We start from the raw sequence: 14,984 nt of genomic DNA, 5'->3' as shown, positions 1-14,984 counted from the left end.
TCTTGTGATTAATTTTGATGAAAGTCTATGTTATTGATATAAGTATAACCACACCTCTTCTATTTGGGTTACTATTTGCATAGAATATCTTTTTACATCTCTTTACTTTCAGCCTGTGTGTGATCTTAAAGTTAAAGTGAGTCTCTTACAGGCAGCATAGTTTTGGATTTTTAAAAATCCATTCAGCCACTCTATGTCTCTTGATTAGAGAATGTAATGAACTAATTCAATTACACTTAAAGTAATTATTGACAGGTAGGGGTTTGCCATTGCCATTTTGTTGATTGGTTTTTGACTGTTATATAGTTCCTTTCCTCAGTTCTTTCTCTCTCTTGCTTTCTTCCTTTGTGGTTTACTTGTGGTTGTGGTATGTTTTAATTCCTTTTCTTACATATATTCTGTATCTACTAGAGGGGTTTTTTTTGGTGCTTCCTCTGAGGCTTACATAAGACATTTTATACTTAGACTATTTTAAACTGATAGCAATGTACTTTTGATCAGATAAAAACTTCTACAATTTCACTTTTCCTCCCTCTACATTTTGTGATACTGATGTCACACTTTATGTCTTTTTATATTGTGCATCCATTAACAAATTTTTGTAGCTATGGTTATTTTTAACAATGCTGACTTTTAACTTTTATACTAGAGATAAAATTTTTTTACATACCACCATTACAATGTTAGAGTATTCTGAATCCGATTATATATTTACCAATGAGTTTTAAACTTTCATGTTTTCATGTTGGATCTTAGCATCCTTTCATTTCAACCTGAAGAACTAACTCACTTTAGCATTTCTTGTAGGCAGTTCTAGTGGTAATAAACTCCTTTAGCTTTTGTTTATTTGGGAATGTTTTTTTCTCTCTCACTTCTACAGACCAGTTTTGCTGGGCATAGTATTCTTGGACTTCGAAATTAAAACATTTGCTCTTTAAAAACACTATTAAGAAAAGGAAGCCACAGACTGGGAGAAAATATTTTCAAAACATGTATCAGACAAAGGACTTTTATCTAGAATATACTAAGGATTCTTCCAGCTCAATAACAAGAAGGAACGCAATCTAATGAAAAGTTTGAAATAGTAAAAGGTTTGAATAGATGGAAAAAACAAGTACATTACAAGATGCTCAGCATCACTGGTTATTAGGCAAATGCAAATTAAAGCCTTAATGAGATACCACTACCTGCCTATTAGTACGCCATCCCAGCCCCCCCCCTCAAAAAAACAGGGGAAAAAGAGAAAAGAAAATGACTAACCACACCAAGTTTGGGGGAGATTGTGGGGCAGTCAGATACTGCTAGGTTGAGTGGAAAATGGTGCAACTATTTTGGAAACTAGTTTAGTTATTTTTTATGAAGTTAAACATATACTTATAACACAACCCAATCATTTCACTCCTGGGCATTTAACAAATAGAAATGAAAGCATGTGCCCAGACAAAGGCTCATCCACAAATATGAAAAGCAGCTTTATTTTTAATAGCCAAACTGCCAACAAAAATGTCCAGTAGCAGGTGTATAAGTAAATTGTGCTTATCCACCCAATGCTATGCTACTCAGTACAAGGGAATGGACTACTGATACGTGCCATGACATAAATGATTCTTCAAAAAATTCTGCTAAGTGAAAGGAATGAAATAAAAACAAGTGCATACTGCACGATTCCATTTACATAAACCCTTGTAAAATGTACACTAAAGTATGGCAACAGAAAGGAAATCAGTGGTACCCTGGGGTTGTGGAAGGGTTAAAAAAAAAGAATAAAGGGACATGAGGAAACTTTTGGGGGATGATGAATATATCCACTGTTTTGATTGTGCTGGTAGTTTCTTTTTACATGTGAATAATATATATCAAAAATTTTCAAATTGAGTACTTTAAATATGTGCAGCTCATGGTATGTCAGTTAACCTTCAATACACCTGTTTTTTTTTTTTAAAGCCCAGTTCTGGAGTTTTTCTTAAATGCAAGTGTCAAGGCTTTCGATCTCTTATTATAGCACAAAAGTCCGAGAGAGAGGTTGCTGCCCTTCCAGGGATGGCAACTAAGCCGAGGTGTCTGCCCACCCACCTGGGGAGATGCCTCAAACAAAGGGGATACCCAAAGGCGTGGCTGCCTCGATGTTTGAAAACTGGGATCAATTTTTGAGCTTTGACATCCTCCCTCTTTAAAAGATGACAAAGCTCAAAAATTTCAAGACATCCTCTTGCCCAGCCCTTCATACAGAAAAGAAACCAGATGCCCAGAGGTTGGCAGTGATCGAAACAAGCTCCCTGGTTGAGGGTAGGTAGGACAGGCTTAGGGACGAAAGGGTGAGTGAGCCTGGTCAGGGGAGGGGAGGAGAAAAGACTGACTTCTCTGCCCCACCTTTTCTACCCCTGCAGGAGTCACTCATTGCACAAGCAGGGCTGCTTGAGGGCAGTCAGGGCAGGGGGGTAGAGGTGGGCAGTGGCCTTAGCCCCGGTGCGGCCCCCTCCCAGAATCAGTGAGAACCAGCTGGCCACCGAACACTGTGTATCCCAGCCTGCGTTCCCTTCCGGGGGGGCCTCGCCCCTGTTCTCCCTCCCAGGGGAGGGCTCTATCCTGCAGCTTAGAGGATGGGCTTTCTGCACCCCAGACGCTGCCCCAAGAGGCAGTAAATGCCAGGCACTTTCCTTCTCCCTACAGACCTTGTGAGCTCATTCTGGTAAAAGTTTAATGCCTGAAAGTCAATTACACTTAAGAATGCTCTGATGAGCCCCACAACAGCCTTTTCTCAGGGCCTTTCGGGCCTGCAGCTGCTTCCTGCTCCCTCTGTATGAGGCTGAGAAAATCTCTGCCCTTCCTCACAGCGTGGCAGGGCCTGGATCCCTGCATTGCCACAAACGTGCTCTGGGGTCTTGAGAAAGGCCCATTCCCTCTGTGGGCCTGACTTTGACCTTCATCACAAGGAAGGGCTGCCTCCGATGACACTCTGGGCTTGTTCATCCTTACACCTTGTTCACCCCTCTCACCTCTGGGGGAGCAGAGCAGGAACACATCCAGGTTGGAGGGAGCTCTGTAGGGAATGGTCAGGAACAAAAACAAACAAACAAACAAAACCAGAGTTGTTGTAAAAGGGGAAGAAATTTTGCGTGGTTTTTAGTTCACTGACCGAGTAAACGCATTGTAATAGACATGCAAAGAGTTGTATAAGACACATTCCAGGTTACAGGGACCTGGCCGCCTTTCCTGTAGGGCATCCAGCTCCACCCACATCCTGCCCCTTTCTTCAGCTGGCCCCAGATGGGCCACAGCTGTCTTCAGGCATGGGCTAGGGGCTGGGGCAGGCCCCAGGGAGGGAGAGAATGAAGATAACTGAGTTTTTCCTAGCAGGCCAGTGATGAACAGTTTACCTCCCGTCTATCTCCTCACTGCTTCCCGGTCAGGCTCTGCCAGTTATAGGGCTGGTCTTTGCAGATGTTTGGTGGTTCCTGCCCTCACATCCTCTTCTCTCCAGTTCCTTCCCTTCTTGTCCCCTCCCAAAGCAGCTCTGGAAGCTTCTCTGCTTACCTTTACTCCGAGGGCGAGAGGATTCCCTCCCTCCCTCAGTCCCCGTGTATCCCATCCCTACACAGGGACCTGCTTGGACACAGCGTGGAGGAGACTCTCTCTAGGAACATGGGCTTTGTCTGCTGTCCCAATCTCTACCCTGCTCACATCCTGCCACTGGGGCCCACACACCATGACAAACCACAGGTAAAATGCTGGTGGCCCTGAGAGATTCACTCCAAATCCAAAAGAAGGTGGCTCTTCTGACCCAGGAGAGCCCTTCCCCATGAGACACAAGAGCCCGTTTCTGCCCCTGGTGGGGGCTGCTTTGAAAATGTGGAGCAGTGTGTGAACCCTGCTCCCTCACTGAACTCTCTTTGGGCTAGCCTTCTCTGCCCTGGTTCAAATCATTTCCTTTGCTGTCTATTCTGGCTAGGGGTGGTATTCAAAATATTTAGCCTGGTAAATCTTGGGCACTGACCAAACACAATGTATGCCACTGAGGGCCAGAAAAGGTCCTTGGAAGTGGCCAAAGGGGATGTAGTAGGGTGAGGATTAGAGATACAGTCAGTGTGACCCTTTAGTTTTTGGATCACAGGACATATTGGGGGTGGGGCTCACAGGGGAGGAGCCAGGGCAGCTTGGGCAGCCAGAGAACATTAGTGAGAGTCCACTGACCTACACTCTCACCTCAGATCCCTTCTCTGCCCTTCTCCGCTTTGACTGGTGTCCAGAGGGACAGAGCTGTCCAGGCTGCTTTAGTTGAACCCACTTGCTGCCTGACCTCCAGCTGAGTTCACCAGTGGGAGACACCAGCCAGAGATTGAAGGGAAGGAAGAGGTAGCAGTCAGGGTATTATGCCTGCTTCCTGCTGGCCTGGAGCTGTTTCCCCAGCTGCTATTATGCCCACCTTTGCTGGAGGTCCAGCTCTCCTTGGGCTCCAGGAGCACGAGCTCCCCCCGCCCCTTCTGGCCTCAGGATGGGAATGCGCCTGCCATTGCGGGTCTCTGAGCGCCTCAGTCATCTTTGCTTTCTGGTATTCATTCCCTTGAGTTGTCCCCTCCTGTACTATACCAGGTTTGTTTTGTAGGACCAATAGCACTCAGCAGACTTGACAGCATGTCACTACTGGGATTGGGTTACCAAAGACGGCAGCTTCTGTCCTGAGTTCCTTCTGCCTTGCTTTCTCCTGGCCACTGGCTCTGGGAGGAGGCAGGCCTCTGGGTCATGAGCAGCCCTGTGGAGAGATCCATGTGGAGGCCGTAATAAGGGTCAAGGCCGACCAGCAACCCCCGGAATGAGTCGGGAAGTAGCTCTGCAGCCCCTCGCTTGGGGGCAACCTCATGAAAGATGCTTCCCAGCCACCCAGCTAAGCCGCTCCCAGATTCTCATCCCTCAGAAACTATGTGAGGTCATCAATGTTGGTTTAAAATGCAAAGTGTTGGGGTAACCTGACCCGTAGCAGTAGACAGTGAACACAATTGCATCCATACCTCAGCGAACCATCATGTCATTGTCATTCACGTTTCCCGAAACGTGAATCCATCTGAGGTGGATTCTGCTTTTTGACTAACAGGGGCTCAAAGCAACATCCACTTAACCAGCAGCACGAAGAAAGGTTAATATCTTGCCAATGCTGTGCTGGCCATGGTGATGCTGGCCTGTCCCATCTGAGCATTTTCTGCCTCATCCATCAGCTGAAAGTCTGGGGTCTGGGGTAGGTCTGCTGTGCTTAGTGAGGGCCTTGGGCAGGACAAGCCTAGGGACTGAGAGGGAAATAGCAGAAGGGGGTGGGGAGAGAGGGGGAGAGGAGAAGGGAAGTGAGAGGGGTACTTGAGAGGGAGCTAGACGGCAGGACAGAAGATTCAGGCCCAGGTTAGTCCACGAGAAACCAGGAGAGGCATCTTCTGGATGGGTCTCCACCTGCCCACCAAATGGGGTCAAGGTGAGAGTCAGTGAGAACCCAGTACCCAGGGGAGTCCCTGGACCCACAATTTTATGCCATTAATTGAGCATGATTTCTAGGTGAGTTTTCCTTGAGGCGCTGAATCCTGCCGGTGCTGGGCTCCCAGCCTCAGCGGGCAATTCTGTCCCCATGAGCCAGCATGCCAGCAGTCCCTGGGCCCCACAGAGAGCCCCAGCCTAGAGGGGACAGCTCCGCTCCACAGGCAGGACACTTTCCTCCCCGCAGTGGGCCAGCAGCCTCACATTACTGCGCAGGGGGCCTCTTTGTACAGCCCGGTGACCTCGGGGTACCCTCTGTGAGTCATTTCCTGTTATTCTGCTCAGAGAAATCCTGCCATTCTTTAGAGCAAGATGTGACATTTCTACAGGACTACTTTCTGAGGCCTTTTGGCCAAGAAAAAAAAAAGCAGCGATCCTTTCTTTTATATTTACAAAGCCGTTAATTGGACTTTTTATAAAATTAGACTTCATTATAAGCTCAGTTGGAGTGGGAGTGCAGCCTTATTTAATTCAAAACACCAGTCTTAAAGGATTCTTTTTAATAACCAAGTGTTCAGTGGCAAGAAGACTGGTAACATAGGCTCTGCCCCCTTGCTGCTGAAAGCCAGAGGCATTAACTCAATAGTGTGGGATGGTCCAGAGCCATCCCCAGGCCACCAGCCCCCTCCCCGCCCCTGCAACTCCTGCTTCTGTCTCCAGGTGTCCATCCGCCGGAGGAGAAGCGTCAGGGAGGAATCCTCCCAGTCTGACCTGGGATCTGGACCTAGCCCAGGAATCTATCGGACCAACCATGGGGCTCACCACTCTCCCTGACACTGGTCTGCCAGCCACTGACCTTTCGAAGAGAGTTTATCTCCACCCCACCCAACCCATGGAGCTGCAGGAAATCATGCCCCCACCATCCATCATGGGACCCTGGGACCAGTGGCCTAAGTCATTTGATTCCTCTCACTCAGGTCACACGGAGCATCTAGCACAGGTTTCTCAAACTTGAATGTACAGGTGAACTACCCAGAGAGGTTGCTAAAATGCTCTGACTGGGTCACTCGGGTGAGTCCTGAGATTCTGCATTTCTAAGGGGGTCTGGTGCATACCCCTCCTCTAAAAGGTGGGAAGCCTGAGCCCAGAGCGGGAGATGACTTTTTTCAAGTTTCAAGATACTCAATCAGGCTGGAGGAAGTATCTCAGGTGAGCGCACCTGTTTCCTGTCACCTGGCCTCGCTTATTGCAGGCCCTTTAGGCAGGTGCTTCTTAAACTTGATCATGTACCTGAATCACCTGGGATCTTGCAGATTCTGGGTTAGTAGGGCTGTGGTGGGGCTGAGAATTTTCATGTCTAGCTAGCTTTTCATCTCGGGTGATGCGCATGCTATTGGTTCTTGGAGTGCATTTTAGTAGCAAGGTGCTGGACATGTACCCAATGCATCATAGTTTACAAGGTGCTATCACATGTATTAGCTCCCCTGAGACTCACAGCAGCCATGGGGCAGAGCTGAGCCAAAGGCATTTATTCTCCGATTCTATAGGTGCTTTCCTATCTGAGGCCAGCCCAGAGATGGGCCAGGTGTTGAGTATGCTGATCAAAGAGTCGAGGGCAAGGTTAGACTCACCTCAAGATTTCCGATGGTTGCCTTAGCTGGTGTGGCTCAGTGAATTGGGTGCTGGTCTAAGAACCAGAGGGTTGCAGGTTCAATCCCCACCCAGTCAGGGTAGGTTCCTGGGTTGCAAGCTAGGTCTCCAGTAGGGGCCACATAAGAGGCAACTACACCTCAATGTTTCTTTCCCTCTCTCCCTCCCTTCTCCTCTAAAAATAAATAAATACAATTTAAAAAAAGAAGATATATGATGGTCAAGCCACTTATAGCTTATTCTCTGTGAAAATGCCTCTCTGGGTTGTCCTTGGTTACTGGGCCGAGTCGGGGCAGAGGTAGTGAGAGGCTCACCCGATATCCACTCTCTTCCTTCCTTAATAAAAAAAATCTGATTTTATTAGAATCATCAAAGTGCCCACTTAAAAAGAAAATACAGTTTCAATCCACTCTTGAAGCAAAGAGGAGACTTGTGGTTAAGTTCTGGCCAGTGAGCTATAAGCCGACATTGCGGGATGAGGCTTCTAGAGAAGGTCTCTGAAGGAGGGGACCAAATCAGCTGCTAAAGGTGGTTTTATCTGTCACCACTTCCTTCTTCCTGCCTGGAATACAGATGTAATGCTGGCCCTCCAATAGCCATCCTGTGACAAAGAGACATGCTCAAAAACAGAAGCCAGACTCCAAGGAGGGCAGAGCGGAGAGAGGGAAAGAGTGAGATCACGGACTTGCTGTACTAGCTCTGACCCTCCCGCTTCTGCACATGGCATCGTGTTAGCAGAGATCTGCCTGCTTTCAAGCCGCTCTTCAGCGAGGCTGTTTCAAGTGATTGTGGAGAATTTCCAGCTGATACAATGGTTCTGTCACCCACCTTGAAGGGTGATACAATGCATTCCATTGCCAGAATCATCCAGAGTACTTGTGAAAAATGCAGATTCTTGGCATATACTCAAGGTTTACCAGAAGAAAAGAAGAAGAAAGAAGTAGGGGGTCTGGACTATGCATTTTAGGACCACCCCCAGGCAATTCCTGAGAGTCCACAGGTGATACTGGACAGGATAATCTTGCCAATAACCTTTGGCTGCCTTTCTGCCTGTCCATTGCTGGGTTTCCCCCATCCCACCTCTCCATCTGGAGGAGCCCAGGTACAGCTCTAGCCCACCCTGAACCCCACCCCTACCCAATGAAATCCTGAGATGAATTTTTTGCTCTGGCTTCAGGAAGCATATCCAGGGACATCTGAGATGGTTTGCCCTGTTTCAGTCTTCTGAGCAGTGAGAGGGGTTGTGGGCCGGGACACACACCTCTTTGCACCCATAGCAGTTTCTCGGTGGACACAGCTCCCACCCATCTGCCAGCTGTTCTTCAGCTCGGCTCTGGCACTGCCATTTTTACCAGCCACAGGCACAGACAGTTTGTTCTAGAATTACATGTGCCAAAGTGCATGAACCTTCACATCCCCAGCCGTGAGCTTGTAGAGGGAGAGGCCATCTGAGGGCCCTCCACTGGAATGCCAGCTCCACACACAATTCCTGATACAGAGAGACTCTTTCCCAGTGGGTGCACAACCCCAGCCTCGCTGCCCAGCATCTGCCTTCACCCTTTACCCCAGCATTGGTTCGGGGGTCAGGAGGGTACCATCTCTGGCCAGGGAGAGCAGGCATCTCATGGCCCACCTCTAGACCATCTCCCTCAAGACAACAGATGCCTAACCAGTCCCCCACCTAATCCCAATCTTCTGCTAATTATCAAAACAATATTGTCTCATTGTAGAAAACCTGGGAAGTGCAGGAAATGAACTGCATTATTAAAAGTATATTCTCAAAAACCTCCTCTTCCAATTTCAACTTCATTCATTCATTCATTCATTCATTCACTCATTCATTCAATTCTTCAGCAAGTACTTGAGCTGACAGTTCTCTCCTAAAATAAGCACGAGAGAGGGAGAAAATAAAAGTTGCAGAGCAATTCTCACTCTGCATGGAACTACATGTTGATTTCAATTAAATATATATTATATTGAAATGCTCCTTGGGCTCATATTTCATCTCGGATTGAAATGTCCATTAACAGCCATTCCGTATTTCCTTTGTCCATTTAGATGAAATTGTATTCTGAGCGCCCGATTCTCCTGGGCCTGGCACAGCTCTTAGCTCACACCCTGCCCTCGTTCAGCCATCTCTGAGCTTTTCCCTCAGCCCAGGCCTAAGAGGTCTGAGATCCCAAATGCTTTCTCTTCTTATACAAATCCCTTTGCCCAATTTCTACTGAATCCACATCAGGCCATGCATTTTCCTTCAACCAGCACTATGAAAAATGGAAGGTGTTGCCTAGCATGGCACCTTCAGATCTCACTGCCAATGCTGAATTAGGCATCTTTTCTTCTACCTGTTTTTTTCTCTTACTTTGAAATTATGACAATGAGTATCAGTTATGACTCCAAAACAATTGTCATTTAAATGAAGGAAATCTATTTAAAAGAGAATTTGAGCAATAGTGCATGTCTTCTGCCCGCACCACCCCCATCCAATCCTTTTGTAGGAGCTCGAGGTAGAGAATAAAATCCTATCTCCTTTAGTATTCAAATTCATGTAACTCTAAGCTCCGTTCTGTTCTCTGTAAGGGTGTCTTTCTTTCCTCGTGCCACCTGCTCATGCAAAGTTCAAGAATCCCAATGATGTTCACCGCGTGGTCCACCCATGGCCTGGTCAGCTGGAACCACAAGGGAAAAAGTCTTGGTGTGAATCCATTTCCAGCCAGATGACTCTTGGTCCCCTAAGCAGAATGCCCATCTCTCATTCCAGTGAAACTTCCTGGTTCAGGAGTTTGGGGTGAAAGGTGGTTTATGAATCTCACACCTACAGAGCTCCAGGCCTCCCCACCAAATACCCTGTTGTAGTTTCCCACCGAGCAATGGGCAGTCCAGGTCCCGAAGGGTCTCAGGCATGTCCCCTTAGCAGTTAGGCCTCACCCCCTCAAGTCCTGGCTAAGCTTCTGGATTTAGTCTTGGCTCTAGCACTTATGAGCTCTAACCCCTCGGGAAGCACCTCTCTGATATCCAGGTTTATTATCTGTAAAGGTGGCACAGAAAGCAGAGGAAGAGTGGTGGCCATTCTCAGTCATGGGTCCTGGGGCTGCAGGGACCCTGTCTGCCCTGCCTCAGTCAGCAGTGCCCATCGCTAAGACTGGGGCTCTGCTAGGGAAGCTGATTTCAAGGCCTCGGATAACTGAGACGCAAGGTAGGAGGGGCCCGAAGAGGCCATGACCCTATGCTCCTCCCAGCACAGTGGGGACCTGCAGCACCTGTGTTCCCTGAATGTGTCAGGAACCACTGGAGTCAGAGTCCCAGGGTGGGACCCAGGAATCTGAGTTAACAAACTCACCAGGGGATTCTAAGGCACACTGCTCTAAACTATTGCATCTCACCTTCCCCTCCCATGCCCCACCCCAGCCATTTTTGCACCAAGGAACTCTGAGACCCAGACACAACCCTGCTCTTTTCCACAGCTCCAGTTTCCCTCTCAAGACTCTGCATCAGTAGCTCCCCTTGCTGCTGGCTTCCAGAACACCAGCCCCAACATAACCTCTGGCTTTGAGTGATTTCCCTTTTTCTCACTGCCCATTTTCCGGACTTTGTCTTGATCCCGTAACATCATGGTTGTGCAGAAAGATGGCTCTGTGATCCAGGCACATGACTGAATGCATCTGAGACTCTACTTCTCTGTGAAATGGGTCATCTCCCATTTCACAGAGGACTAGAGGGACCAAGGGAGATAACCGCACCTTCAACCGCACCCAGGCTGTTGAAGGAGTGAGATGAGGTCCTGGCACACGTTGGCAGGCCCTGGCTGCTTAGCGAATGGAGGTGAGCACCTTGCTAAGGCATCAGCTGTTAGGAGGTGGGGAGGAAGAAACAGAGTCCACCTCCCGACAGTACTTACAAGGGGAGTAAAGGTGATGGTGGCACTGGAGGGAGATTTGCCAAGCAAATTGCCCTTCAGGCCCGGCAGCTCAGATCCCCACCTCTCCCCAACCTTCACTGAGCGGATTTCTGCTTATAAACCCGATGGGTACATTTCTCCAGACTGATGGTGGTGTCTTTTATGTGTCACCACTCTAGCCCTGAGGCCCTGGGCCCTAGACCTGATTGATTAAGTAGGCAGTGGGTGGGTGGGGGAGGAGGGTGCTGCCAGCTTCATCCCTGGGGCCCCTGGTGGTAGACGCCCTGTTTGCAGACCCAGCTTCCATGTTAGTCCCATATTCATCCCCCAGCTCTTCCTGCAATGCAGGCCTCTGTGTAGCTCTGAAAGCTGCGATGAGAAAGGAGGCCATCTGCCCGGAGAAAACTTCCCTGTCCTGGATCAATCCTTCTTGTCTCTTGCTCCAAGTCCCACTGCTGCTGGGTTGTGCTGCACTGTAATTAATTATCCATTTGAGGTCTGCCCTCCTCACTGCTCCTTCTAAGTTTAAGGGACTGTGCCTCAGTGATCTTGCTGTCCCTAGACCCTGGCACAGAGGGCATGCCCAGAAAGCCTCACAGTCCCAAGTTCTTAAATCTACCTTTGGTTTGGGGGTGAGGGGATGACGGACTAGGACACCTGAAACTCAGTCTTTCTTCCAAAGGCTCTGAGCCGAGAGGAGCCGTCTGCATTGCAGGGCAGGTTGGATCTGGGGATCTGACCACAGGCAGCGTGTGCCCACAGCAGTCCCCATGGGAACCGTGGCAGGCAGAGCTCCAGCTCAGAATGAGCAGCCCGCCTCAGGCCGGAACCCAGCGGGGGCTGATGTGGGCACAGGGTTGGCTCCGGGTCACATGCAGCCTCCGCCTCAGGGGCCCAAGAGGGTCTGCAGCTGCAGGGGCGGACTGGTGGGCAGGTTGCCATGGAAACCGAGCTCCTCACCCTCCCTGGTGCTCAGTGTTCTGACAGGGAGGTCAGACTCCACAGGGCACCCTTGCCCCTGGGGCCCTCCTTGCCCTCTCAGCTTGCATACAGGCCCCCTGATGGGCACAGAAATGGATGGCAGGCTCAGAGGGGCAGGAAAAGCAGAGGGACCAAGGAACTGGCAACGATTCTCTCTGTTCTACCTCATCTGCCATAGGTCTTTGGGGGCACTTGTGGTGCCAAGAGCCTTGGAGGAAGAGATCTGGAGTTCTCATCTTTGTCCTCATATGTCATTGCTGGTGTCACTGGCAAAGACTCAACATCACTAAACCTCACCATTTCCCCACATAGAAAATAAGGACCATGTACGTTATCCACCAGACAGGTATCAGGTGTTATCATTCAAAGGGAAAGTGGAAGCTATAAAGCCCATATAAATACAAAGAACTCTGCGAACCAGACAATCGCGGTTCAATTCCCAGTCAGGGCACATGCCAGGGTTGCAGGCCAGTTCCCAGCAGGCCAGTCCCCAGCAGGGGATGCATGAAAGGCAACCATACATTGATGTTTCTGTCCCTCTCTCCTTCCCTTCCCCTCTAAAGATAAATAAATAAAACCTTAAAAAAATACGAAGAACTGTTACTCTAGCAAGCTGAAAGCATCATCTGTATTCCAAAGAATTCCATCAATCCAGGCACGACAAACGCTGTTGGATTAAAAGGAATAATTGCTTTACCCCTTCAATAAGGCTTGGCTTAGTACCTTCCTATCTAGACAGGCATGGTGTCCGGGGCTGGAGACGCAGGAAGAAGTCACGCACCCTAGAGAGACTGCAGCCTCAAACAGGGCTCTGTGTTGACCTACTGGGTTCTCTAGTAGGCCCCGCTTTTCTCAAGGAGCACAGCCACAACTTCTTAGGCAGATGAACACAAGACGTGCATCTGCCAACCACAGATGGAAGGTTGTAACTTACTGAGGAAGAACTTGAATGGATGTTTCCCCTCATGACAGGAAGCTTCCTGGGATGAAGCTTGAAAAGAGGAGGTTGAGTCAAAGGGAATGAAAATTGGTCTGTGCTATAAAATTTGTAGCTAATGAAATCTTTGTGAAATATGTTGCTTCATGGGGAAAAAACTCTTTCCCTGTGCCATGCTAAAAGTGTCCTGAGCACCCAATTCCAACATGTGTGTAGGCTGGGGAGAGGGTGTGCCCTCACATCCAATGAGCAATTCTCTGACACTCGCTGTTTCCGTAAGTTAAGGGCTCAGACCCACAATATCATCCTCTATTTCAGATGCCACTCATGTGCCCAGGTCGTGACCCATGCTTCTGACCAACTGGCTATAAATGAGAGGTTTCATTTATATATAATTTGCTACAGTGGCTCATAGAACTCAGGGAACCCATTTACTCTCTGGATTACTGGTTTATTAGAGAAGGACATAACTCAGGAACAGTCAGATGGAAGAGCTGTGGAAGGCAGGGTATAGGGAAATGGCCCCGAGCTAACAGGCCCTCTCCAAGAACACCATTCTCCCCAAATCTCCATGTGTTCACCAACCTGGAAGCCCTCCAATCTGGTCCTTTTGGGATTTTATGGAGGTTTTATTGCATTGGCATGGTTGATTAAATCATTGGCTGTGAGGAATTGATCCAACCTGCAGCACCACCGCTCCCCACCCTGCCCAAACACCCCAACTCCCCAGAGGTGGTAGGGGTGGAGGTAATAGAAAGTTCCAACCCTCTTAATCACATGGTCGGTTCTCCAGGCAATCAGTCCCCATCCTCAGGTGTGGTCCAAATGTCACCTCATTTGCATAACAAGGGACATTTTTATTCTGTTCATCACAAGAAATTTCAAGGGTTTTAGGAGCTCTGTGCCAGGAACAAAGACAAGGAATATTAGCTCATTCTTTAACTGCAAATTTCCTACCTCCCCTTCTAGAACAGAAGCTCCATGAGAACAGAACTTTATCTTCTTTATGCAACCTCAGCGCTCAGCAGAAATGCCTAGCAAGTTTGTAGTAAGCGTGAGTTAAATGAATATAGATTAGAGAAGATAAGAGTTAAACTAACAACTTGGAGAGCTGCTTTATACCCTCGGTGTCACAAGCTTTTCATTCCCTTCGTTTTTCCTGCTGTGACTGGTTGCACGGCAAAATTCTGCCACAATGCCTTAAGTGAGACCCAGGAAGTTCAGTCCTGTAGAAAGCTCGCTGCGTAACAACTGGCTCGTGAAGTGAAGGGTGAGCAGCTGTCAGGGATGAGAACCAATCGCTGGTGGCTGTCTCTCTGAATTTGCATTACTCTGGAATCCATCATCACAAGACACTGGATCATGGTCATTCTCAGAATTATTTGTTCAGTATCTGTCTCCAACTAGCATGTGGGCTCTTGGCACGTAGATGGTGTTCAGTAAATACAGGGTGGGGCAAAAGGAGGTTTACAGTTGTGAGTATGCAAAACACAGAGTTTATTCTTGTGTTATTATTTATTAGAGTATTATTTTCCACTTGAGCAACTGTAAACCCACTTTGCCTCACCCTGTATGTGTGGAGTGAATGACAAAATTAATTCATATGTGGGTAGAACATGAGTATCTACCACAGTTTGGAAGACCAGGGAAGGTATTCTCAAGGGAGTGATGTTTAGTCTGAAAAAAGGAAGGATGACTAGAAGTTAAGTGAAGGGGAGGGGAGGCAATGGCACCTAAGAAAACAAGAATGAATAACAGCTTCAAGGTCTGCACATGAGAGGACAACATGGTGTGTTCAAGCGTCTGAAGGCAGAGCAGAAATGGTGGTGGGGTGGGGGGCAGTCACCACTCAGCTGAGACTTAACAGAGAGAGCTTACCAGCAGCTCCTGGGATCTGGGCCTTCACTGAACAGCAATGGGCGGCTGGTCAGCAGAGGTGTTTTCTGGTCAGGTAGATGTCTGTGGTAGGAGCTCTGTAGCCGCTGTGTGCAGAGTGTACTGGAAGAAGCACTGCGCTCCTTCCCCAACCCCACCGCACACCCACAGAGCTTTCCTGAGGCC

This window comes from Artibeus jamaicensis, unplaced genomic scaffold (genome assembly GCF_021234435.1).
Source record: "Artibeus jamaicensis isolate MK-2021 breed Jamaican fruit bat unplaced genomic scaffold, CSHL_Jam_final contig_519, whole genome shotgun sequence".
NCBI lineage: Eukaryota > Metazoa > Chordata > Mammalia > Chiroptera > Phyllostomidae > Artibeus > Artibeus jamaicensis.
This window is presented reverse-complemented; position numbering follows the sequence as displayed.